Source organism: Falco punctatus (assembly GCF_963210335.1).
Source record: "Falco punctatus genome assembly, contig: scaffold_25, whole genome shotgun sequence".
Classification (NCBI taxonomy): domain Eukaryota; kingdom Metazoa; phylum Chordata; class Aves; order Falconiformes; family Falconidae; genus Falco; species Falco punctatus.
In genome coordinates, this window is record NW_027660064.1 from 153,835 (window position 1) to 181,632 (window position 27,798).

The following is a 27,798-nucleotide window of genomic DNA, read 5'->3' on the forward strand; positions in this document are numbered from 1 at the left end:
TTCTCCACCCACCCCCGCCTCAGGTTTTACATACATTAGTACAAGTTTTTATCTTACAACGTGTTTCATTCTGGTTGCTCCACAGAAGGAACCGCAACCTGAGCTTTTAACACAAAAATTTCAACAAGAACATCTTTCTAGTTTAGGTCTCAATTGTTGTTTGTTTTTGTTTTGTTTTTTTTTTTTTTTTTTTTCTATCCTTTTCTAGAGCCATAATCAAAGATCAGGTGATGTTAATCCCGCACTCTTTCTAGTGTTAGTACCATAGGATCCCGAGGGGGTACTAATCCACAGTCCTTTTGCCACTCAGGTTTGTCCTGGAGGACGAAGAACATGTCTGTATACGATACTTCGTCCCATTTTCCCTCTCTCCTCAGAAACAACATTAATTGCAGGAGAGTGTTATAATCTAACGTTCCTCCCTCCTGAGGCCATTTCGCATCACTCCCCAATTTAGACAATACAAAGGCCACCATTGATTACAATATTTAATCCATTTCCTTCTATTTTCGGTACCACCATGTCCTACGATATCACTCCAATGTTTTAATATGCAACCCAAGGGCGATTTTTCACAGGGCTTACTCCTTCCATTTCCCATTTTACAATTTTAATTACTTTGTTTTTCTCCGGCCGCCTTAGCCACCCAAGGTCGGAAACACGGATAGAGCTCCTTACCTGTTTTGCACTCAAACGCGCGTCTCAAGCACTCTTGCACTCACACTCAGTCAAAATAATTAAGCTATACACGGAAAATCAAAATGCGCATCTCAATCACACCATTCACACTCTCCGGGCAGCCCTCAGTCACACAAGCAGTATGTTATACGGTACCGTGCACTTATGTACAACTTTTAGGAACACTGACAGTTCACAAAGTATGCATTTCAATGAACAATTGCCAAAAAACAAACAACAAACAAAACCCCACATTTTTCCTGGTCTTAAGCAGAGTGTTAAGTTTTCCGCTATTTGCCACGAATTACCAGAATATTATTATTTTTCAACATACATTTCATAACTCCAAGTTTTGAACATGTAACAAGACAATACATAGAACAAACAAGACACAGAGCGCTATTTCAGTTGTTGCATTCTAGGAATTCCCCAATTCTTAAGACAACCCAATGGAATTTTTTATCTTCCCCCTTTTTCTTTTTCCTACGCAAAAGTTTCCCTTTTACTTTTGCTAAGAGGTCCCTCTTGTTACTCTGAGATTCCGCCTTATTCCGTCCCGCCCCCCGCTTTCCGTCACGAGGCCTCCGGGCTTTTAGGAATGGCAGTAACCTCGGGTTTGCTCGATCTGCCCTCAAGATCGCTAGCGGCCACCCCTTCCTTGGTCAGCAAACCCGCTCCCAAGGTACCTTTCCTCCTGGGGACTACGCTGCGCGCCGGACGTCTCCGTGCGTCTCACCAGCCGCCCCGTTACTAAACATACCGTTTTATCCGTGGATCCAGGGGTTCTCTTCTGCTCCCGGGTGAACAGCTGAGAAGAGGAGGCTCCTCCGAGGAAATCTCCCGGGGCGCGCCTAGGAGCGTCCGCTCCGCAGCTGGTCCCTCGGCCGAGCAGAAATTCTCCTGCCTGGCTCGCCAAAACTGACGTGCGGAATTAGACTCTATAACTCGAAAGTTATAAAGTAGGTATGTTTATTGCACGCAGATGCACGGGGGATCGCTCCTCCACAAGCGTGCATACCCGAAGTGATGAACCATCCCACATTTATACAATGAAACAAATGAATATTCAATTAGCGCCTATACATATTTGTTACCTAAACCCCGCTTCGTATGTTAATTAGCTTATCAGTCCGTTTCCTGGAATGTGGTGGTCTTGCAGGTTTGTAGGTGATTCATGTTCTTGTGACCATCTGATCTTCTTCAGCAAGGAAAGGTGATTCATGTCCTTGTGACCGTCCAATCTTCTCCAGCAAGGAGACTTAGCACTCCCTCCCTCTAGATAGCATTTGAATGTCTCTCATCTTCTCTCATTCTCTTTTAAATAGCCCCTTTGTTAGAGGAAGAAGGGCAGGCGTCTCCCCGTCTCCCCTTTGTTAGAGGAAGAAGGGCAGGCGTCTCCTCAAAACTGTAGTTGTCTCCTCAAAGCTGTGTGCCTATGTGACCAGACACCGCACCCATGACTAGTCACCATACCCACATTCCTTGAGCAGACATATACAATCACAGTCGGTGTCCATTGTCCCCATTTCACACTATTTCTCCATATCAGTGGCAAAACAGGAATGTGTGGATAAATAACATCACTAATCGGCAAATGAAACAAAAGATTACTGTAATGAAGAATGACTGTTTGAAAATGGAGAATGAAAACACGATAGAAGTAAAAGACAAAAAGAGTTTTTCATCTGGGGAGCACTCAAAATTGATTAAAATGCCAACGAAAGGGTAAGCTAAGGAAATAATCTCTAATTCTTATTTGTAGTGCTATGTAAGTGTCTTAGGTTTTCTAATACTGTAGTAGTTGAAGTAGTTTCCTCAGTGGTGAAAGCCATAGTGAGTAGTCCACTGCTTCTCAAAAAACGAAGAAAATTTCTTTTTAGAATACACGAAGCGTGTGATGGAGGTTCAAATTTATTGCCTGCTCTAAAAAAAGAAAAGGGGGAAAAAAAAGAAAACCCCCACCCAAATTCCTGTGATTTCCTTGTCAATACTGAGGCAAAATGCATCTTCAAAACCAGAACTGAAGACTGGAAAAAGCAGTTATTTTTGTAGGAAATGGCCACCTAGAAAAGAAAAGTAGGAACTCGCGGTTTGCTACTACTCCCTTTTCTAGGTGATTTTAGTGATCTCTGTGCAGTTGGTGTTTTCCTTTTCATTAAGTTAATATGCCTTTTGTCAGAAAAAGATGATATTATCAAACCAATCTCAAAAGTCTAAAGGCGGCACACATATTTTAATGTAAACTTAAGCAGGAGTTTTTTCCTGTCTGTTCTTCAGAGGAATCTCTGCTCTAGATGCTTTCTGTACCGTGGCTACTTGGATATAGTCCAGCTTAACCTGGATCTAGCTCAGATTCCCTGTGTCCCCCTGACTCCTAGGGCAAGGATTTTAAATACTTGGGTATCTTCCATGATCTTTGCAGTTAAGTCTGTGATTTTATCATAGATATTTGTCGTCTCAGTTGTTTCTGGACATCATCTTAAGTATGTCTGTTTCACAGAAATATTTTTTGCAAACCTAGTCACTTGGTGATTTTTTTCTTTCTGTTTAATGCAGTAAAATTGCCCTGAATGCCAAAGTTGCAAAGAAAAATAAAAGCCTTGAAAGCAGAAGGCTCATCAGCAGATGAGCTCTTCCAGTGGCAATCATGGTCAAGTACTGGATGATAGCACTTCCAGTGAAACATCTCAGGATGAAGGAAGGTATGCATATAAGGAATGTTACAAGTAAAACTTAATGATATAAATTGACCTGAGAGCTGGAGGCAAGTTTGGGGTTTTGTTGTGTTTCGGGGTTTTTGGCAAATATGATGCATATGAAGATTCTTGTTCTTCCGTGTGACCACACTAACTGATGTGCTTTGTGTTGACAAACACTTCTTTTTTGTTTAGAGTGCCTTGAGCATGCTGGCCAAGTTAACGATAAGGTCACGTGCACAAATTCTGATTAATTACATGAGTGTGTGCACAGGCATAGAAGTATTTCATGTGTTTAAAAAGGGTGAGGTATCTCAGGTTTTTGCACTGCAGGTATCTCAGGATTTTTTGTCCTGCTTCTCGCTCCACCTTTTCTCTTACAGCTGTGTACCCTCCTGACTTCTTGCCCACCCTGAACTTACTTGTGTGGGTTGTGGCAAAGTGAGAAAGAGAAGTTGTTGACGCTGTTCAGCCTTAGCTAAAAATCTGGTGTGTTATCAACACTGTTTTGGGCAGAAATCTAACACACAGTGCTGTGTGGGCTGCTGTGAAAAAAATAAACTGCATCCCAGCCAGACGCAGGACACCAGAGAATCCAAAATTACAGTTCTTTGACCTGTAGGAGGAGGGATTCTCAGTACTGAAGAGAGCTAAACCCCTGGTATTAAACAGGGAATGCACGTAAGCGTATAGCTACATGTCTGTAGCTGTAAGATTTCTGTCACTTTGTGTGAAGTTGGGAGAACAGTTATTTCAACTATTTGCTTAATATCTTGTGGGAAAATTAGCCTTCCAGTATACATAATAGTACACAATAATTGTTTCAGTCTTGAACTATATCTAGCAAAGTTACTATACTAGATTTTAGTTTAATTCACTTCTGAAATGAACTTTCCAAAGCAACTTGAGGTATTTTCATAATGCAATGTAAGCATTCCAGTACTGAAATACCTTTCTGTTTTCTAGACCTGCAGCAACAACCAGGAGTGAAAAGAACAAGGTACTGTAAAACTAGTTTCTTGATAAACTGTTTCTATCAGCTTTTAATCACTTAGATGGGAGCAGTGTTTATGTAGTGATCAACCAGATGTACAAATTGCTGCTGGTATTGATATGGAGAAATAGTGTGAAATGGGGACGCTTAACACCGACTGTGATTGTATATGTCTACTCAGAAATGTGGGTATGGTGACTAGTCATGGGTGCGGTGTCTAGTCACATAGGCACACAGCTTTGAGGAGACAACTACAGTTTTGAGGAGACGCCTGCCCTTCTTCCTCTAACAAAGGGGAGACGGGGAGACGCCTGCCCTTCTTCCTCTAACAAAGGGGCTATTTAAAAGAGAATGAGAGAAGATGAGAGACATTCAAATGCTATCTAGAGGGAGGGAGTGCTAAGTCTCCTTGCTGGAGAAGATTGGACGGTCACAAGGACATGAATCACCTTTCCTTGCTGAAGAAGATCAGATGGTCACAAGAACATGAATCACCTACAAACCTGCAAGACCACCACATTCCAGGAAACGGACTGATAAGCTAATTAACATACGAAGCGGGGTTTAGGTAACAAATATGTATAGGCGCTAATTGAATATTCATTTGTTTCATTGTATAAATGTGGGATGGTTCATCACTTCGGGTATGCACGCTTGTGGAGGAGCGATCCCCCGTGCATCTGCGTGCAATAAACATACCTACTTTATAACTTTCGAGTTATAGAGTCTAATTCCGCACGTCAGTTTTGGCGAGCCAGGCAGGAGAATTTCTGCTCGGCCGAGGGACCAGCTGCGGAGCGGACGCTCCTAGGCGCGCCCCGGGAGATTTCCTCGGAGGAGCCTCCTCTTCTCAGCTGTTCACCCGGGAGCAGAAGAGAACCCCTGGATCCACGGATAAAACGGTATGTTTAGTAACGGGGCGGCTGGTGAGACGCACGGAGACGTCCGGCGCGCAGCGTAGTCCCCAGGAGGAAAGGTACCTTGGGAGCGGGTTTGCTGACCAAGGAAGGGGTGGCCGCTAGCGATCTTGAGGGCAGATCGAGCAAACCCGAGGTTACTGCCATTCCTAAAAGCCCGGAGGCCTCGTGACGGAAAGCGGGGGGCGGGACGGAATAAGGCGGAATCTCAGAGTAACAAGAGGGACCTCTTAGCAAAAGTAAAAGGGAAACTTTTGCGTAGGAAAAAGAAAAAGGGGGAAGATAAAAAATTCCATTGGGTTGTCTTAAGAATTGGGGAATTCCTAGAATGCAACAACTGAAATAGCGCTCTGTGTCTTGTTTGTTCTATGTATTGTCTTGTTACATGTTCAAAACTTGGAGTTATGAAATGTATGTTGAAAAATAATAATATTCTGGTAATTCGTGGCAAATAGCGGAAAACTTAACACTCTGCTTAAGACCAGGAAAAATGTGGGGTTTTGTTTGTTGTTTGTTTTTTGGCAATTGTTCATTGAAATGCATACTTTGTGAACTGTCAGTGTTCCTAAAAGTTGTACATAAGTGCACGGTACCGTATAACATACTGCTTGTGTGACTGAGGGCTGCCCGGAGAGTGTGAATGGTGTGATTGAGATGCGCATTTTGATTTTCCGTGTATAGCTTAATTATTTTGACTGAGTGTGAGTGCAAGAGTGCTTGAGACGCGCGTTTGAGTGCAAAACAGGTAAGGAGCTCTATCCGTGTTTCCGACCTTGGGTGGCTAAGGCGGCCGGAGAAAAACAAAGTAATTAAAATTGTAAAATGGGAAATGGAAGGAGTAAGCCCTGTGAAAAATCGCCCTTGGGTTGCATATTAAAACATTGGAGTGATATCGTAGGACATGGTGGTACCGAAAATAGAAGGAAATGGATTAAATATTGTAATCAATGGTGGCCTTTGTATTGTCTAAATTGGGGAGTGATGCGAAATGGCCTCAGGAGGGAGGAACGTTAGATTATAACACTCTCCTGCAATTAATGTTGTTTCTGAGGAGAGAGGGAAAATGGGACGAAGTATCATATGCAGACATGTTCTTCGTCCTCCAGAACAAACCTGAGTGGCAAAAGGACTGTGGATTAGTACCCCCTCGGGATCCTATGGTACTAGCACTAGAAAGAGTGTGGGATTAACATCACCTGATCTTTGATTATGGCTTTAGAAAAGGATAGAAAAAAAAAACCTGAGACCTAAACTAGAAAGATGTTCTTGTTGAAATTTTTGTGTTAAAAAGCTCAGGTTGTGGTTCCTTCTGTGGAGCAACCAGAATGAAACACGTTGTAAGATAAAAACTTGTACTGATGTATGTAAAACCTGAGGGGGTGGGGAGGGGGTTTTCAAAGACCTTGTGAAAGTGTTAAAGTATTGGGGTGAGTTTGTACAAACCCCCGCACCCCCTCGAAGGTGCGACTGAATCATGCTGGGATGCATGGCAGAATGTTTTCTGTTTGCCTGCAAAAGCTGATATGTAAGAACACAGACTTAAAGCAACAAGTAGCAGATTTGCATTCAGGGTAAGAAAGAGTTAAAACAGAAGTGCTGTTGCAGAGGCAGGCTTGTGTAACCTGCAGAGCAGGAAGAGCATCTCCTGCCCCGAATCCTTCTGATGGTGAGGAGGAGGGGTTTGCTGTTGCTGACGATTGAGCAGAAGGACCTGACAATGTCACCCCAATTGCTGCAGCATTTGCAGTACAACAGGACCAGTAACGGCCCCTCTAGGGCAGGCAGTGGGTCTGAGGAGAATAAAGGTGAGTCTCTGATGGGAAATTTAGATGTTTGAAAGTTGGTTATGAAAGATTTGTCAGGATGATCTAATAGGACTAGATAAAGGTTCGAGTTACTAGGTAAGTGTGATATAGAAAAGTTGATAGAAGGAACAGGGAATGTGTACAGATGGTAAGAGAATAAGAGCTGGATTGTGCTAAACTGGCAGAGACAGGAGTGTCAGGCAGAAGAAAAGAGTGAAGCCTCTCCTATGGGATCGGATCACTGTTCCTATTGTAGGGAAAGTGGACACTGGAAGCAAGATTGCCCTGAGCTAAAGAACCAGCAAGGGGTTCTGGTGAACTAGGGACTAGGAAAAATGAGGTGGAATTTTAGTGAATACAAAAACAACTTATTTGTTAAACTTCAGTAAAAAAAAATAAATAATTTGTTACAGTTGTGGGAGCTGCTGGCCACCAGGAAAACATCCTGAAACCTTTAAAGTACAAACTAAGAAGACAAATAAGAATGCCAAATTCACCAAAATCTTTGTTGGGATGAGATTTATTAGAACATCTAGACGTTTAAAGAAGGAGAAATGAAACTAAAAGTTAAAAATGATCAAGTAATTGAAATCTTGAGCTTATCTTTAATTCAACAGAAAAGAGGAAAAGAGGACCTCCCTGAAGTAAAAGAAATTTTTAACCAGGTGTATCTGAAAATAAAAGGTGAAAAATGCTTTACCTGTTACAGTAAAAATGATAAGGGGGAGACTTGCCCAGTTCAGATAAAAACAATATCCCTTGGTCAGCAAGGCTGTGGGGATATTGGCAGAAAAACTGAAATAAAATACACTCTGTAGTAGTTCTACTAATGTAAATCTGTGTGTTTTGCCATGACAGTGACTTGTTATGGGATGTCCAGATGAAACTCTGCATTGACAACAAAGTACAAGGAATAAGGTTGGTCAGGTGCCTCCTACCATAGTCAAGGGCAAGACTGGGTTGGCCTCTGTGTTTGCTACCGAGAAGAATCTTGAGCTCCGCTGTTGGCTGCAAGCTAGTAGGTGTTGAGCGGTGGGGACATATGCCATGCCAGACCTTGATGTGAGGAATGGCCCCCTCTGTTATAAGAGGGTCACCCAGGAAGGAAGAACATAAGATGACCCATTGAGGCACTGATTTGGAAATTGGAAACCACCTGGCCAACCATGAGGCCAGACAAGTAACAGGAGGTAGAAAAGGAGGAATTATCCTTAATACCAGACAATAAAAACCAAACTGTAAGTACAGATCAGGAGCCAAACTATTCTAAAGAAAACTTAAAAGGTAATTCAGGACATGAAGGATAAAATAAAAATAAATAAGTGGACTTATTTAAGGGATGGTCGTATAGTAGTACCATCCAATTTAATATGGACCACAGCCCTATTATTAATAAGATGCATTGGGGAGCTGATAATTTATATAAAAGTCTAAATCAGAAATTGATAGGGCAAAACTTGTATACTGTAATAAAACAGGTGACTCAGCAATGTGAAATGTGTTTATGCAATAATCCCAATACAGCAAATAAAATAAAACTAGGGAACATTAGTAGAGGAAATGTTCCAGGGCAACATTGGCAGATCGATTTCTCGGAACTTCCAAGAAAAGGGGGGTATTGATATTTATTGGTACTAACAGATACCTTTTCAGGTTGGCCAGAAGCCTTCCCATGCAGAACTGCTAAAGCCCGGGAAGTGACCAAAATACTACTCCAAGAGATAATACCTAGGTTTGAAGTCCCAGCAGTAATGTCCTCGGATAGAGGACCACATTTTGTGTCCAGAATAGTACAACAGATCAGCCACCATCTAGGAATAGATTGGCAATTACATACCCCATACCGACCACAATCGAGTGGCCAGGTGGAAAAGATGAATCATCTAATCAAACAACAGATTGTCAAGTTAGGTCAAGAAACAAATCTAACTTGGCCCCAGTCTTTGCCATTAGCTCTTACACGAATTCGAACTAGACCAAGAGCAAAAGAGGGGCTTAGCTCATTTGAAATTTTATATGGATGACCCTATGGGGTACAAAAGGGGACGTCTTCACAGATTGGTGAAGAAACAATGACTTCCTATATGGTGGCACTAAACAAACAATTAATAAGAATTGAGAAGCATGTGATGGGAACACGCAGTAGGGGTCTGGATGGACCTGTTCACGATATACAACCAGGGGACTATGTATACATTAAGTGTTTTACAGATAAAACCCTGGAACCACAGTGGACTGGACCTTTTCAAGTCCTACTCACCACCTATACTGCAATCAAGGTTGAGGGACAGAATTCTTGGATTCACCATACCCGGATCAAGAAAGCCCCTGCAACTTCGTGGAAAGTAACCCCAGATAAAAAAGAACTGAAACTCAAATTTACTCGGACAAATGGGAACAATGTGGGTGACAAGTAAGCGAACCTGAGCGGTTGTGGATCCACCATATGGGAAGGGCACCACAACAAACAATATAGAACAAAAGAGTCTGGGACTGAGCCAGTGGCCAGTCTTGCCCAATTTGTTATCAGTAAGCCCCAACTCAAACAAAGATATTTTTGATCAAAACAGATTTTATATGTACATATGAGGAACGTTTAGATTCTTAAAAAGATCAATAGTAGGTTTAAACCATTTGTGGTTTTTGTACCCTCTCTCTTGCCTACAACCAAGAGCCTGATAACTGGCCTTGGAATCGTGCCCAGAAAAAACACACTGGAATAATGGGAAAGGTGGACTCAAAGACAAAACTAGCTATGGTGGTTTTTTCTGAAAATGAGGTGTACCAAAGGAATCAATGGGACCGGGAGGATGTACACAAATTCGACCGATTATGGGGAAAATTAGGAGATAGGATAAAAGTAGGGTGTCAAACGTATAATCAAAAGGATAACACCAAGATTTCGGGATACACCCTGATTAATGTCAGAAAGGTAGATAAGGAATTTACCCTTCTAAATACAGCCATGTGCTTCAATTCACGGGAATGTTGGCACAATTTTACCTTAACCGAGCCCATCTTTATAATATGCCTAGGAAAAATATCCTTTTGAACATAGAACATAGGCCAGAAAGACAGGCAACAAGTGGCAAACAGTAGATTTAGAATCTTGTATTATGTGAGAGCAGCAGGGCTTCCTCTGTGAAAGCAATACTATAATGGCTCAGGATACTTGTTGAGATACAGATCAGAAAATATGTCATTTCGAGGCCAGACCAAATGCAAACTTGAAAACAGTAATTATATATGCAGGGAAGGGATGTGCGTGTTTGAGAACTAAGTGTAACACAATAACCGTAGATGGGGAGGTAAAGGAGACTGCACAATATTCAAATTACTGTATCTGTAATATTACTACTATCACAGGATGCGATTTTAGTTACTCAGCCCCAGTAGTGTCTCATCAATTCTTAAAATCTAACTTTACCCTATCACAGACGATAATTCCTACCCCCATAGGACTAAATATAAGTAGTATAAAAGAACTATTAAAACATGCAGTTTTACAACGTATACTGGAAGAAACCAAAGAAAAGGGACACAAAACTCTTCTTATGATCCATCATGATGTAGATGGGATCAAGAAAGTTTTTAAAAAGGTAGAACAGGATGGAAACCATAATTGGGATACTCTCTTTGGCTGGTCACCTTCTGCAACAGGAATTCTTAACACTATGGCATACCCCATTGTTATCTTATTGATCAGTTGAGGAATTTCCTTAATACTAACCATTATGTTATATTTGTGGGTTTGGAGAATGTTTAAAAGGGTAACACTTATGTATGATGCTTTACATCATTCCGGAAGACTGCTTAAGTAAAAGAATTTACTTAGTTTGATAAAAAAGTGGGGATTGATATGGAGAAATAGTGTGAAATGGGGACAATGGACATCGATTGTGATTGTATATGTCTGCTCAAGGAATGTGGGAATGGTGATTAGCCATGGGTGCGGTGTCTGGTCACATAGGTACACAGCCTTGAGGAGACGCCTACAGTTTTGAGGAGACGCCTGCCCCTCTTCCTCTAACAAAAGGGGCTATTTTAAAAAAGAATGAGAAAAGGATGAGAGATATTCCAATGTTATCTAGAGGGAGGGAGTGCTAAGTCTCCTTGCTGAAGAAGATCCGATGGTCACAAGAACATGAATCACCTAAAAATCTGCAAGACCACCACATTCCAGGCAATGGACTGATAAGCTAATTAACATACGAAGCGAGAGTAAGCGGGTTTAGGTAACGAATATGTATAAGTGTTAATTGAATATTCATTTGTTTTATTGTATAAATGTGAGATGGTTTGTCACTTTGGGCATGCACGCTTGTGGAGGAGCGATCCCCCGTGCATCTGCGCGCAATAAACATACCTACTTTATAACTTTCGAGTTATAGAGTCTAATTCTGCACGTCACCACGGCCTGCACTTTTGAACATCTTTGTTTGCTTTTTTCCTTCTCAACCTACAAAAACAAAGTTAAGCTTCATGTGTTTCTAGAAGACAGAAACTCCACATCCAAGATTGATTAATTCAGGGTTTACCCCTCAAATAATATAAAATGATATCTTTTTTTTAATTCATAGAGAAGCATTTTCACAAAATTACACTACAAATTGTATTATTTGTCATTGAGAGTTCTTTAAATTCACTCATCATGAAAGACATAACAAAAATACAGCCCTTAGAAAGAAAACAATATCTTAAAACATGAACAACAAAAAAAGTGAAAGCATTACTGATGGACAAAGAGTTAGGAGGACTGCACAATGTTAGAACACCACCAGAAAAAAATCAAGTGGAACTGTGCTGGGCTACTGCTCCCTGATCAAGGGGAGGAAAGAAAAAAAGATCCCAAACCCACAAACACAACTGGTTTCACAGGAAAGAGGAATTTTAGTGCAAGACAATGAAGACACACCATGCAGATATCACAGCACATGAATTATTAGTCAAGACCCTGTTCAGAAGCTATTTTCATTCTTTGATTCAGAAGCGGAACTGATAGAATTTTATGGATTCCTTTTAAAGGGAATGAAGTGATAACTACTTGCACTGGAACCGAGTGCCACCTACTGTTAAACTGGAACAATAATGCATTCTGTTTTCTAAAAATGGGGAAAAAGACAACTCTCCACTTCCCTCTTTATTCACCAGTCACCTATTTCCGTTAGAACAAAACCCAGTTCGTAGGAAGCATCTTCCCTTCATGACGAATAGCTAAAGTGAACAGGAAATATTCTGCCTGGCTCCAGAAGGCTGCAGGTCTCCCTAGGCTCTTTTACACACGCTCCATCTGCTATTGCTTCAGCAGAGGTTTTACCTCCCAACAGAGACTTCCTTAAAAACATGTTCTGACTTTCCTGAACAGTGGATTGTATCTCACAGTTTCATTGATTTGCACAGCAGAATCCTGCAGTTTCCGTTGAAGCTAACGAAGACTGTGTGCTTTCAAAACCAAGCACATTCAGCACCTCCATCATAACTCTGAATTAGAGCTATTGCCTAAACAACTACATGTTGCACACGCTGCCCGTGCCAACCCTGGCTAGCCCAGCCCTGTTTTACTGATTCATCCAGGCACTTGCATCAGTGCGTCTGACTTGGTGAATTTACACATGAGAAACCAGGCATTTCTGACCAACACCCATGCTCTTTAACTGCACTGGTTATTTTTAAATTAATGACACATTACTCATAGTCAAAATCACATGCGCCGCAGATTTTCCCTGAATTTCTTCATAGAATCACCTATGATCACTGTTGTCAAATACATGACTGCTGCTTTCTTTACCTGCAGAAAGCTTGGCACAACACGTACAATATTGTACAACATACAGCTCCATCTGACAGTGAGACCAGAATGACCTTCCTACAGTGCAGGCGGGCTGCGTATCTCCAGTAGCACCCACAGCCCCAGCCTGCACTGCTTTAGAGACAGCAAAGATCCGCGCTGATGAGAAACGCTCTCATGCACATGGCATTTCACCTTGTCCACGGATTTGAAACACGGGTTGCTTTGCGCAATTTAATTTTATGGTTTTGTTCCAAAGCAAAACAGACTGTCCAACAACTTTTGACTTACACTAAAAAACATAAATATCCACATTCCATATGAACGGATACATGCCAGGATATGTACTGCTGATGAATTTTTTCGCATGTTGCTGGGGAGCAATACCTGCACGTGTTCATCTTTTTGTCCATCTCTTCTGGGATTCCTCCTAGCTGGGTACGTTGCATCTCAGGGTTGTATGGAGGGGATTACCTCCAAGCAGTGGGACAGATCACCAGCCACCCCTGTCGCTCCTAAACTGCCTCTGCTGAGCATCTCAGTGCCTCCCACAGTGGTGGCTTGCTCAGGAAGAGGTGGCTTGTGATGGCTCCTCTCCAGTACACATGCCCACAGGACCACCGAGCAAAGGACTATCCCACACCATCTTTCCCCTCTTTGAGAAAGAACGCACGTACGTATCTATGGCTAATCTCCCTTCTGAAGCAGTACAGCTCAGCTGAGACCTCAGACTGCTTTTCTGCAGCATCTGGGATTCTTACCAAAAATGTCTCCATGGACTCTACCTGGACTCAGTTTTGTGCAGAGGAGGTATTTACTGCCGCATGCACAAGAGCAACGGCAAGGGCAGGCAGTGCAGCGATCTCCTGTTACCGAACGTGCTGCTCTGGGCCTCCCAAACAGGCAGTCAGTTAGATCCCTGGCAAAGTTCTCCAGCAAAGCCACCCCTGATTTGTATCCACCTCAGCTGTACAAACACGGTGTAAACAGAAGCCGAGCAGCTCTTTACCTCCAGCACTGTATGTCCCTTTCCTTCCCATGTCACCACCACCTGCAAAAGCGCTCATGGAAATGAGCAAACCCCACGCACCAGAAAGAGGCAGGGCTTTCAAAGGAAAGGAGGGTATTCAATGGGAAGCTGCAGATGTGCCCTGCCTGAAGAAGGCACCACTGGCAACCCCTCCTCTGTGAGAGCTGTGGAGATGCAGAGGGGGCAGGAAGGCAGGCGTCGGGGAGTAACTAGAAGCCCTGGTTTGCTATCGCTGCAGTATCCCTGGCTGGGGGACAATAGAGCTCTCCATGAAATAACAATCAACCAAAAAATTTCAGAGGGAGCACAAGCTGCTGGGCATCAGCAAAGGGCTGTGCTCAGCTTTTCTGCGGCAGGTTGTCATAGGCAAGGTGAACACAAAGCACAGGGAGGATCTGCAGTTCTACCTGCCTTGCAGGGGTTTGGCCTGAGCTCCCCCTTTGCAAACCAAGTCACCCTCCGACCACACGGCACAATCTCTGCTTACTGTATGTCCCAGCAACTGGGGTACCCCATGCAGATAAATCTGAGAGGTCCCCCCTGGTCACAGCCCTAGTCATCAGTGGTTCCAACAACTTCTGATGCTCAGGGTGTCCCCTGCGCCAGTGGTCCTCCCTCCAGGCGCCCCTCCTCCTCTCCATTTGCCCTGGAGTAGACAAACTCAACATCACACCCATTCTGTGGAGATTTAAGCCCCAAAGAGCTCAGAACTGGGGGAAGCCAGCACAAAAGCCTATCTTCTCTCTTGAGAGTTGCAATGTCCTTACACACCCCATGTCCTTCCCGCTCAGATCAGAAACCAAACAGGGGAAGCGGTGCATGCAGATACACAGAGAATACTGAATGGGACACATTGGCTCCTCTTTTAACTCCTTTATTGTCTCAAAGGTGATTTCATTCTGTTTGAGGAAAAAGATAGAAATATGTATAGTCCTCAGGTTTATCCCTAGTAAGCACTTTCACATGTTCATTTAGTAAAGCAGATTAGATTGATTCCTCAGATTTTTTATTTTTTTTTTGGGGGGGGGATTGTAATGAACTCATTCAGTTTTAAAATCAGGCTTAGGAGCCATGACTCACTGGCTACGAATACATGTACACACATGCGTGTACAGGACAGCACAGAATACTCTATTTACTCATATGGGTCTGAAAAGACATTTTTTTTTTTCTATCATTTTTTGTTCTGTGCATCGTTTATGGCTGGACTGCATGAACAAGATGGTTTTCTTAATTCTCTGAAAACACTTGCATCTATTGACGCCTGCACCTCTGAACATAGTGATATGGTCATACAGCCAAATTTGCAAAGCGGATTACTGTTCTTACACCATTCTGGGCATAGCAGACATACCCATAGAAACACCCCTAATGGCCTAAAGGTCATGCCTATTTACACATTTATTTCTGCTATTTCATCGTCTGTAAAGAACAAGTGCTCCTTTCCTCGACCTGTCTCAGAAGAGATCTGAATATTTAAGGAATTAAAACAGGTAAGTCGGCCAAAGGAAAATTTAAACATACTTACTTTAACAGTGCCAAGGTGTTATTACTAAAATGCAAGCACTTTGACAGCAGGTATCTTAGGAGTGCTGTGCAAAGTGACAGAGAAAAGCCTCAAGAAAAATCTACTAGAGTTTGGGTTAATACACTAAATCCCAGCACAATGGTTCAAGGGTAAGGGCACTTTAAAACAGAATGTGTCCTGAATCATGTTAGGAAGAAGACAAAGAACATATCCTGCTGGGAAGATCATTAATGATTAGGAAAACTCGACCAGGCTACTATAAATTTGTCCCAGGTTAGAAAAGGCCAAGAATCTTTTAAAGGACACTACAAAAAAATAACATTTAAGACAAAAGGCAGCGTAGTAGCAAATGGAATTAAAAGGAGTCCTAGAAAGTAAATCTTTCAGTAATAAACAAACAAAGCTAATCACAGTCTAGGGCATAGAAAAGATTAGTTCAGCAGCAGGATGCACAGCAGACAGGAGAGCAAATTAGTTCTGTCTTACCAAAATGTAAATGGAGGGGGGAAAAAAATTCCGAACTTACGTGTTTCTCTTTATTTTTCCTGCATCTAATTTTTAACTGTTAAGAGAAATAACACAAAAGCTTTATTTTTGCTAATGCCAGGCAACTGGAATCTGGAATTTAAATTAATCCTTTACACACTGCCATTTGGGGATCATTTCTATCAGATCCAACAAGGATACAAGGGATAGGACAAGAGGAAATGGCCCCAAGTTGCCCCAGGGGAGGTTTAGATTGGACATTAGGAAAAAATTCTTCACCGAAAGGGTTGTCAAGGACTGGAACCAGCTGCCCAGGGAAGTTTCAGGGTGGCCTCGCCATCCCTGGAGGCATTTCAAAGATGTGTAGATGTGGTGATCAGGGACACAGTTTAGTGATGGACTTGGCAGTGTTAGGTTAATGGTTGGACTCAATGATCTTAAAGGACTTTTCCAACCTAAATGATTCTATGATTCCACACTGTTCAAAATGACCTACAGTCTTCCTTCAAAAAAGAGGGTTTATACTGCTGTTCCAATTGTACTGGTTATCAGGTAATCCAGCCTCGTAGCGCTCTTTAATTTAAAGTTTACAAGCACCAAGATGTCCCCCAGTGACTGCACTTTAGCTAGTTTGATATTAAGCTATACATTTTTCTTAACATGGTTAGCAGCATATCTCAAGCTATGTTTGAACATATTCTTAGGTGAATGGGAGATACTATCAGCTTTTCATTAGACAGAACATGAGTATTTTAAAAAGCCATACTCCAACAGAATACACAGCACAAGCATGTGTTTCTGCCAAGGTATTTTCTATTAAGCAAATCAAATGCATATGTTCATTCTCTCCCTCTTCTGTCCATACTTAAAATCCAGGCAAATCTGCAGAAGAACAGCACAAAGAGCAAGGTGTTAGAACTTAGAGAGAAGTCCCACAACTTCTCTTGCACATGCTCTTCTGCTACCTGTAGCTACGTGCTTACCTTTGCACTCCCATTTGTTACACAACACACTTTGGTGCCCCGGAATTTGATTGATTTAGATTCGGCCTGACAGAAAGAAACCTTTTTTTTAAACCGTTTGACCTTGTTTCACTTCTAACTGGAAGATCAGTCCTGCCAGGAAGGAGAGGTGAAACCTCACGACAGCTAGAGGGTGAATAATCTCTCTTCAAACTTTAAAACTCTCTGTATGAAGTTTCCTTTACAATTTGTACTCCACCTGGCTATTAAAAATGTAAGAAAAGCACAGCAAGAAATCAAGCCGACTGTTAGTACAGAAGTTGCCAGCAGCTCCTCCTCATTTCGCGAAAATCCAGCCCTCACACTGAGGCTGTGGGACCAAATCCTGTGCAGGTGCAAGTGGCAGCGAGCCCTGGCCCCGGGGAAGGGCAGCTCAGCACCCTGCAAAGACGAGGCGCATTGCTCTGCTCCTCGCCACCCCGGGATGCCACACAGCCTCGATGCCGGCCAGCGGCGGCAGCACGGGCTCGCTGACGGTAACAGCGACCCTCCTGCCTCCCCCGAACGCGTAACGAGAAGCGAAAGCACCGTCTGGACCGGCGGGCAAAGCACCTGGAGCCGCATCTCCCACCCCGGCAGGACCGCCACCCACCGCGCCGCCACCCCCCTCGCACCCAGACGGGGGGGTGAGCCCCGGTAACGGCCGCTGTCACACCGGGACATCGCGCAGCCCCTCCGAGCACCGAGGCCAGCCAGGGCTGGCAGCGACCATCTCCTTGGGACCTGATTCTGCCGTCAAATGGCCGGATCCCATCGCCTGCTGTGCAACAGATCGAGCACCCGCACGGCCGAGGGACCAGTTACGCGTGTCTGTGGGGATGGGAGCTGGGGGGCAAACCCACAAAGCTAGCACAGCTCTTCGCAACAGGAAAATACTTTATACACCTGGAAAAACCGTTTACGATGACCTTTAGTCACACTTAATCCTCACTGGGTCTTATGAGCTTCGTCCCCATTTAAAAGCACAGTGGTCTTTAGTTTCACTAAAGTGTTCATGCATAGTTCAAGTAATTTCTATTTGGTCTTGATATGGAGAAATAGTGTGAAAGAGGGACAATGGACATCGATTGTGACTGTATATGTCTGCTCAAGGAATGTGGGTATGGTGACTGGTCATGGGTGTGGTGTCCGGTCACATAGCCACACAGCTTTGAGGAGACGCCTGTCCCTCTTCCTCTAACAAAGGGGCTATTTATAAAAAGGATGAGAAAAGGATGAGAGACATTCCAATGTTATCTAGAGGGAGGGAGTGCTAAGTCTTCTTGCTGGAGAAGATCAGATGGTCACAAGGACATGAATCACCTACAAATCTGCAAGACCACCACATTGCCTGCAAAGGACTGATAAGCTAATTAACATACGAAGCAAGAGTACGTGGGTTTAGGTAACAAATATGTATAGGTGTTAATTGAATATTCATTTGTTTTATTGTATAAATGTGAGATGGTTCGTCACTTCGGGCATGCACGCTTGTGGTGGAGCAATCCCCCGTGCATCTGCGCGCAATAAACATACCTACTTTATAACTTTCGAGTTATAGAGTCTAATTCCGTACGTCACTTAAGAGTTTTAGGAATAAGTCTTATGGTTAAGTCTTAGAGCTAAGTATTAAGGTTAGGTTTAAGGTTCAGTCTTAGAGTTAAGTCTTTGGGTTAAGTCTTATAGTTAATTCTTATAGGTTTAGGCTTAAGGTTGAGCCTTAAGGTTAAGTCCTAGGGTCAATTCTTAGGGTTAGGTCTTTAGGTTAAGACTAATGGTTACGTCTAAATGTTAAGTCTTAGGGTCAAGTCTTTAGGTTAAGTCTTAAGGTCAAGTCATAAGGTTGAGTCTTAGGGTTAAGTCTTAAGGATGAGCCTTAAAGTCTTAGGGTTAAGCCTTAGGGATAAGTCTTAGCGTTAAGTCTCTACAATTAAGTCCTTAGATTAAGTCTCAATGTTAAATCTTAGAGTTGAGTCTTTAGGGTTAAGTCCTTAGTTTAAGTCTTAAGGTTGAGCCTTAGGATTAAGCCTTAAGGTTGAGCCTTAGAGTTAAGTCTTAGTGTTAAGGATCAGGGATAAGTCTTAGGGTTAAATAACTAGGGTTAAGTCTTTAGGTTAAGTCTCAATGATAAACCTTAGGGTCGAGTCTTAGGGTTAAGTATTTGGGTTAAGACTTAGGTTTAAGTATCAAGATTAAGTCTTAGGGTAAAGTGTTAAGGTTAAGTCTTAAGGTTGAGTCTTAGGGTTAAGAATTAAGGTTCAGTCTTAGGGTTAACTGTCAGGTTTAAGTCTTAGGTGTAAGTTTTAGGGTTAAGTCCTTAGGTTCAGTCTTAAGGTGCGACGAGCGAGGGGAAGCAAGCAGCCGACTCAATGTGAGTGATAAAGCAAGCTTCGATTTATTATGGCGCGATTATGTCTTATATACAGTTCCAGTTAATTATGCCTACTAGTCATCTGCTAATTGGCTAAGCTCTAAAGGGTTACATTTTCATACGTCCTCCTACTTGCGGTTTCTGCGGATAGCTAGCTACATATATTTTTTTCTCTCTTGTCTACGCGAATTCCTCAAATTTATTTACAACATTAGGCACAAGGTCAGTGCCTTTCTCAGCTTCCTTATCAGCATGCCTCAGCACAGCTGCAAGGCCTGCTTCAGCTAACTTACGCTAACTTTGTTTCACAAAGATCTTTAAGGGAGTCATGGCCGTGATCACACAGCCATTCTGCAACATTAAGGTTGAGTCTAAAGTTGAGTCTTATGGTTAAGTCTTAGGGTTGAGTCTTAGAGTAAATTCTTAAGGTTAAGTCGTAGGGTTAAGTCTTTAGGTTAAGTATTAAAGTTAAGTCTAAAGGTTGAGTCTTCAGGTTAAGTCTTAGAGTTAAGTCTTAGTGTTATGTTTTAGGGTTAAGTGTTAATGTTAAGTCTTAGAGTTAAGACTTAAGGTTAAATATTAGGGTTAAGTCTTTAGGTTAAGTCCTAATGTTAAGTTTTAAGGTTCAGTCTTAGAGTTAAGTCTTACGGTTATGTCTGTAGGTTAAGGCTAATGGTTATGTCTCAATGTTAAGTCTTAGGTTTAAGTCTTAGGGTCAAGTCTTTAAGGTTAAATCCTAGGGTTAAGTTTTAGCATTAAGTCTTTAGGTTAAATCTTAAGGTTAACTCTTATGGTTGAGTCTTAGCATTAAGTCTTAGGGTTATGTCTTAAGGTGGAGTCTTACAGTTAAGTCTTAGGGATAGGTCTTTAGATTAAGACTTAGAGTTAAGTCTAGAGGTTAATTCATAAGGTTGAGTCTTAGGGTTAAGTCTTAAGGTTGAGTCTTTTAAGGTTGAGTCTTAGGGTTAGAATTAGGGTTAAGTCTTAGAGTTAAGGTTAATTCTTAAGGTTGAGTCCTAGGGGTAAGACTTAAAGTGCAGTCTATAGAGTTAAGTCTTAGGGTTAACTCTTACGGTTCATTCTATAGGGTTAACTGTCTGGGTTAAGTCTTAGGGGTAAGACTTAGGGTTAAGTCTTAGAGTTAAGTCTTAGGATTATGTTTTAGGGTTAAGTCTTACGGTTGAGTCTAACTGTCAGGGTTAAGCCTTAGGGTTAAGTCTTAGCGTTAAGTCTTAGGTGTAAGTCTTAAGGTTATGACTTAAGGTTAAATCTTCAAGTTAAGTCTAAAGGTTAAGTCTTAAGTTTGATTCTTACTGTTAAGTCTTAGGGATAAGTCTTAGGGTTAAGTCTTTAGGTTCAGTCTTAAGGTTAAGTCTAAAGGTTGAGTCTTAGGGTTAAAACTTTGGGATAAGTGATAGGGTTAAGTCTTAAAGTCTTCAGGTTAAGTCTTATATTTAAGTCTTAGCATTAAATCTTAGAGATAAGATTTAAGGTTAAGTAATGAGGTTGAGTCTTAAGGTTACGTCGCTAGGGTTAGGCCTTTAGTTTAAGACTTTGCTTAAAGCCTTAATGTTAAGTTTTAGGGTTAATTCTTAAGGTTAAGTATCAGGGTTAATTCTTATGGTTAAGTTTTGCGTTTAAGTATTAAGGTTAAGTCTAAATGTTGAGTCTTAAGGTTAAGTCTTAGGGTTAAGTCTTAAAGTTGAGTCTTAGGGTTAAGACTTAGAGATAAATCTTAGGGTTAAGGCTTAAGGTTAAGGGTTAAAGTTGAGTGTTAGGGTTAAGTCTTAAGGTTAAGAAAGGGTTAAGCCTCCATGTTTTGTCTTACAGTTAAGTCTTATGGTTCAGTCTCAGGGTTAAAGTCCTAGGATTAAGTTTTAGGGTAAGTATTAAGGTTAGGTTAAAAGTTTTAGCCTTAGGATTAAGTCTTAGAGTTAAGTTTTAAGGTTAATTTTTCAGGTTGAGTCTTAGGGTTAAGTCTTAAGCTTGAGTCTTAGGGTTAAGTCTTAGGGATAAGTCTTGAAGTTGAATCTTAGGCTTAAGTCTCAGTGTTAAGTCTTAGCGTTAAGCCTTAAGGTTAAGTGTATGGTTTAAGAATTAGAGTAAGTTTTAAGGTTAAGTCTTAAGGTTAAGTCTTGTGGTTAAACTTTGGGTTAAGTCTTAGGGTTAGGACCTTACCTTAAAATAATGGTTAAGTCTAGATGTTAAGTCTTAGGGTTATGTCTTAGGGTCAAGTCTTTAGGTTAAGTCTTAAGGTTCAATCTGTGGGTTAAGTCTCAAGTTTGAGTCTTAGAGTTAAGGCTTTGGGTTAAATCTATAGAGATAGGTCTTACAGTAAAGTATTAGGGTTAAGTCTTTAGGTAAAGTCTTAAGGTTAAGTCTTAAGGTTGAGTCTTAGGGTTAAGTCTTAGGGTTAAGACTTTAGGTTAAGTCCTAAGGTTAAGTTTTAAGGTTCAGTCTTAAGACTTATGGTTATGTCTTAGGGTTAAGTCTTCAGGTTATGTATTACTGTTAAGTTTTTGGATTAAGTCTTAGGTTAAGTTTTAGGGTTAAGTCTCAAGGTTAGGTCTTTAGGTTAAGTCCAAATGTTGAGTGTTAGGCTTAGAGTTTTAGGAATAAGTCTTATGGTTAAGTCTTAGAGCTAGGTATTAAGGTTAGGTTTAAGGTTCAGTCTTAGAGTTAAGTCTTTGTGTTAAATCATATAGTTAATTCTTATAGGTTAAGGATTAAGGTTGAGCCTTAGGGTTTTAAGTCCTAGGGTCAAGTCTTAGGGTTAGGTCTTTAGCTTAAGACTAATGGTTATGTCTAGATGTTATGTCTTAGGGTTAAGTCTTAGTATCAAGTCTTTAGGTTCAGTCTTAAGGTCAAGTCATAAGGTTGAGTCTTCGGGTTAAGAATAAGGATGAGCCTTAGAGTTAAGTCTTAGGGTTAAGCCTTAGGGATAAGTCTTAGGGTTAAGACTCTACAATTAAGTCTTTAGGTTAAGTCTCAATGTTCAATCTTAGAGTTGAGTCTTTAGGGTTAAGTATTTGGGTTATGACTTAGGGTTAAGTCTTAAGGTTAAATCTTAGGGTTAAGTCTTAAGGTTGTCTTAAGGTTGAGTCTTAAGGTTAATTCTTAGGGTTAAGTTTTAGAGTTAAGTCTTAAAGTTAATTCTTAAGGTTGTGTCTTAGGATTAAGTCTGAAGCTTCAGTCTTAGAGTTAAGTCTTAGGGTTAAATCTTAAGGTTGAGTCTTAAGGTTAAGTCTTAAGCTTGAGCCTTAGGGTTAAGTCTTAAGGTCAAATCTTAAGGTTAAGACTTAAGGTTGACTCTAAGTTTTAAGCCTTAGAGTTAAGTCTTAAGGTTAAGGCTTAAGGTTGAGTGCTATGGTTAAGTTTAAGGTTGAGTCTTAAGGTTAAGTCTTACGGTTAAGACTGAAGGTTGAGTGTTATGGTTAAGTCCTTAGGGTTAATTTTTAGGGTTAAGTCTTTAGGTAAATCTCAAGGTTAAGTCTGAAGGTTGAGTCTTAGAGTTAAGTCTTAAGCTTAAGTGTTAGAGTTAAGCATTATATGTAAGTCTTATTGTTAAAGTCCTTAGCTTAATTCTTAAGTTTAAGTTTTAAGTTTGAGGCTTAGGCTTAAGTCTTAGGGTTATGTCGTAATGTTGAGTCTGAGGGTTAAGTCTTTAGGTTAAGCCCTAAGGTTAAGTTTTAAGGTTGAGTCTTTAGAATTAAGTCGTGGGGATAAGTCTTAGTTTAAGTCTTAGGATTAAGTCTTAAGGTTAAGTCTTAAGGTTGAGTCTTACAGTTAAGTCTTAGGGATAGGTCTTTAGGTTAAGACTTAGGGTTAAATATCAAGGTTTAGTCTTAGGGTTAAGTCTTAAGGTTGAGTTTTGCAGATAAGTCTTAGGTATAGGTCTTTAGGTTAAGACTTAGGGTTAAGTCTTAAGGTTGAGTCTTAGGGTTATGTCTTAGGGTTAAGTCCTATAGTTAAATCTTAAGGTTAATTCTTAAGGTTGAGTCTTATGGTTCAGTCTTAGAGTTAAGTCATTGTTAAGTCTGAGGGTTAAGTCTTAGGGTTATGTTTTTGGGTTAAGTTTTAATTTGAGTCTTAGGGTTAACTGTTATGGTTAAGTCTTAGGGATAAGTCTTAGGGTTAAGTCAAGTCTTTAGGGTTAAATCTTAGGGTTATGTTTTATGGTTAAGTCTTAGGGTTAAGTCTTTAGGTTAAGTCTTAAGGTTGAGTCTTAGGGTTAAGTCTTAGGGTTAAGTCTTAGGGTTAGTTCTGAAGGATAAGTCTTAGAATTATGTTTTAGGGTTAAGTATTAGGCTTAATTCTTAGGGTAATTTCTTAGGGTTTGGTCTTAGTGTTAAGCCAGCATTAAGTCTTAGATTTAGGTCTTAGGGTTAAGTTTTAGGGTTAAGTCTCAAGGTTGAGTCTTAGGGTTAGGTCTTAGCATTAAGTCTTAGGGTTACATCTTAAAGTTAAGACTTAGGGTTAATTCTTAGGGTTAAATCTTAGGGTTAAGTATTAGTGTTATTTCTTAGGGTTAAGCCTTATGGTTAAGACTTAGTTTTAAGTCGTAGTGTTAAGACTTAGGGATATGTTGTAGGTTTAAATCTATAGGGTCTTAGTGTTAAGTCTTATGGTTAAGACTTAAGCTTGAGTCTGAGAGTCAAGTCTTAGTGTTAAGTATTAAGGTTGAGTCTTAGTGTTCAGTCTTAGGGTTAAGTCCTTAGGGTTAAGTGTTAAGGTTAAGTCCTCAGACTTAACCCAAAGACTTTATCATAAGACTCAACCTTAGACACTTAACCTTAAGACTCTAACCTTAAGACTCTAACCTTTAGACTTAACCTAAAGAACTAACCCTAAGACTTCTCCTTAAGAACTAACCTAAAGGTTTAATCTTAAGACTTATCTCTAAAGACTGTACCTTGAGAGTTAACATTAAAGACTTAATCATAAGACTCAATATTAAGATACAACCTTAAAAGTTAACTCTAAGACTCAACCTTAAGAATTAACCTTGAGACTTAACTCTTTAAGACTTCACCCTAAGACTCAACCTTAACACTTAAGTTTAAGACTTCACCCTAAACTTATCCCTAAGACGTAACCCTAATATTTAACCCTAAGACCCAACCTTAACACTTAATCTGTAGACTTAACCCTAAGACTTAACCGTAATACTCAACTTTCAGACTTAACTCTAAGATTCAATCTTAAGACTTAAACTTAAAAATTAACTCTAAGACTTAACCTTAAGACTTAACCCTAAGACTTATCTCTAAAGACTGAACCTTTAGACTTAACCTTAAGACTTAGCATAAAGACTTAAACCTAAGACTTAACCCTAAGTCTCAACCTTAAGGTTTAACCTAAAGACTTAATCCTAAGACTTAACCCTAATACTTATCCCTATGACTCAAACTTAAAAGCTTATGACTTAGCCTAAAGACATAACCCTAAAACCTATCCCTAAGTCTTAACCCTAAGATATAACCCTAAGACTCAACCTTAACACTTAACCCTAAGACTTAACCTTGAGACTTAACACTAAGACTTAACCCTGTAGACTTAACCTTAAGACTTAACCTTAAGACTTTACCATAATACTCAACCTTAAGACTTAACCTTAAGACTTAACTCTAAGACTTAACCCCAAGACTCAACTTTATGTCTTAACCTTAAGACTTAACCCTGAGAGTTAACCCTAAGACTCAGCCTTAAGACCTTACCTTATACTTAGCCTAAATACTTAACTCTAAGATTTAACCCTAGGCCTTTAACCCTAAGACTGCACCTTTAGACTTAACTGTAAGACTCAACCTTGAGACTTAACCCTAAGACTTAAGCGTAAGACTTAACCCTGATAATTATACTTTAAAGACTTAACCCTTTACATTTTAACTTAATATTTAACCTAAAGACCTAACCCTAAGTCTTAGCCCTAAGACACAACATTAAGACAAAACCTTAAAACTTTAACACTTAATACTAAGACTCAACCTAAAGACTTAACCTTAAGACTTAACCCTAAGACTCAAAATTAAGACTTTAACCTTAACACTTAACCCTAAGACTTAACCCTAAGACTAAACCCTAAGACTTAACCCTAAGACTAAACCCTATAACTTAACCCTAATGCTTAACTCTAACACTGAACCTTTAGAACTTAACCTTAAAACTTAACCTAGACTTAACCCTAAGACTTAACCTAAAGACTTAACCCTAAGACTTAACTCCAAAGACTTAACCCTGTAGACTTAACCTTAAGACTTAACCTAAAGACTTAACCCTGTAGACTTAACCTTAAGACTTATCCTAAAGACCTAACCCTGAGAGTTAACCCTAAGGCTCAGCCTTAAGACTTAACCTTATAACTTAACCTAAAGACTTAACTCTAAGATTTAACCCTAGGCCTTAATCCTAAGACTTAACCCTAATGCTTAACTCTAACACTGAACCTTTAGAACTTAACATAAAGACTTAAGCCTAAGACCTAACCCTAAGACTCAACCTTAAGACTTAACTCTAAGACTTAACCCTAAGACTCAACCTTAAGACTTAATCTTATAACTTAACCTAAAGACTTAACCCTAAGACTTAACCCTAAATCTTAACCCTAATAATTATACTCTAAAGACATAACCCTTAAGACTTAACCTAAAGACCTGCCCTTAAGAATTAACCCTAAGACTCAACATAAAGACTTAACCTTAAGACTTAACTCTAAAACTCAACCTTAAGACATAACTCTAAGAGTTAACGCTAAGTCTTTACCGTAATTCTCAACCTTAAGATTTTAATCTAAAGACTTAACGCTAACACTTACCCCTAAATCTTATCCCTAAGACTTAACCCTAGGAATCAACCTTAAGACTTAACTTTATAACTTTGCTTAAAGACTTAACTCTAAGATTCAACCCTAGGTCTTAACCCTAAGACTTATCCCTATGACTTAACTCTAAAGACTATACCTTTAGACTTAACCTTAAGACTTAACCCTATGACTCATCCTTAAGATACAATATTAAAACTTAACCCTAAGAATACTAAAGGCTTAACACTTTAGAGTTAAACTGAAGACTTAACCCTAAGACTTAACACTTATACTTAACCCTAAGACTTATAAATAAAACTTAATCCTAAGAATTAACTACAAGACTTAACCCTTAGATTTAACACTAAGACTCAACCTTACGACTGAACCTTTAGACTTAACCTTTAAGACTTAACTCTAAGACTTAACCCTAAGACTCGACCTTAAAGACTTCACCTTACCACTTAACCTAAAGACTTTTAACCCTACGCCTTAACCCTAAGACTTGACCCTAAAACTTAACCCTAATAGTTATACTCTAAAGAGTTAATCCTTTAGACTTAAGACTTAACCTAAAGACCTGACCCTAAGACTTAACCCTAAGGCTTACCCCTACGACTCAACCTTTGGAAATAACCTTAAAACTTAACTCTAAGACTTAACTCTAAGACTTAACACTAAGACTCAACCTTAAGACTTAACCAAAAGTCTTAACCCTAAGACTCAACCTTAAGACTTAACCCTAAGACTCAACCTTAAGACTTAAACTTAAGACTTAACCTTAAGACATAACTCTAAGACTTAACCCAAGTCTTAACTGTAATTCTCAACCTTAAGACTTTAACCTAAAGACTTAACCTGAAGTCTTAACCCTGAGACTTAGCCCTAAGACTCAACCTTAAGACTTAACCTTATAGCTTAGTCTAAAGTCTTAACTCTAAGATTTAACCCTAGGCCTTAACACTAAAACATTACCCTAAGACTTAACTCTGAAGACTATACCTTTAGACTTAACCTAAAGATTTAACCATAAGACGTAACCCTAAGAATCACACTCTAATGACTTAACCCTTTAGACTTAAACTTAGACTTAACCTTAAAGGCCTAACCCTAAGACTTAACCCTAAGACTCGTCCTTAAGACATAACCTTAAAACTTAACTCGATAAGACTTAACACTAAGACTCAACCTTAAGACTTAACCTAAAGACTTAACCTTGAGGCTTCTCTTACCACTTGTCCTCCTGCAGTTCTGAGTGCCCTGGCTCCTCCTTTGAAAACATTAAGGGCAAAAGGAGATCTAAGCATCCGTTATTGGGTACTGGGGGAAACATAGGCACTTAGGGACATGATTTAGTGGTAGAATATGCAGTGCCATGTGTTGGGTTGGTTAGGTTTATGGTCCTTGTAGCCAGAGGGGGTTGGAGCCTTTCTCCACCTCTCCTTGACCGCCTCTCTCCTGGGCTGGGCTGGAGGGTGGGGAGTCCAAGCGCCTCCAGTGCCGAGTGCCTGCCAAGGAGCAGACGCTCTCAACAAAGCAGACGGCATCCACAGGTGCTGTTTCCCAGAGGACCTCTTGAAAGGAGCCTGCAGCAGGACCTGGCAGCAGGGAGACCCAGCACTGCATGCCCGTCATCACAGCTGATTTTGCCGCTTGCATCCTGCTGCCAGTCTCTCCCTCATGTGCATGAGCAGGCAAACCC

At 40.6% G+C, this 27,798-nt stretch overlaps 2 long non-coding RNA genes across 4 annotated transcripts; one reads left to right on the forward strand and one right to left on the reverse strand.

Annotated features, from left to right (window-relative positions):
* Window positions 1-1,790: 1,790 nt before the first annotated feature.
* On the forward strand, window positions 1,791-23,250 carry LOC308058126. Its single transcript, XR_013925672.1, has 4 exons — window positions 1,791-1,845; window positions 1,892-2,226; window positions 15,291-19,257; window positions 19,659-23,250. It is a non-coding gene; the product is annotated as an uncharacterized lncRNA (long non-coding RNA).
* Window positions 23,251-23,337: 87 nt separating this feature from the next.
* On the reverse strand, window positions 23,338-27,510 carry LOC308058127. 3 transcript variants are annotated; one of them, XR_013925673.1, is made up of 3 exons: window positions 27,099-27,510; window positions 25,545-26,266; window positions 23,338-24,868 (listed from the first exon to the last, which is right to left on the reverse strand). It is a non-coding gene; the product is annotated as an uncharacterized lncRNA (long non-coding RNA). The 3 variants fall into 3 exon arrangements; XR_013925674.1 differs by lacking the exon at window positions 27,099-27,510 and having other exon boundaries at window positions 25,545-25,832; window positions 25,872-26,895; XR_013925675.1 differs by lacking the exon at window positions 27,099-27,510 and having other exon boundaries at window positions 25,545-26,895.
* Window positions 27,511-27,798: the final 288 nt, after the last annotated feature.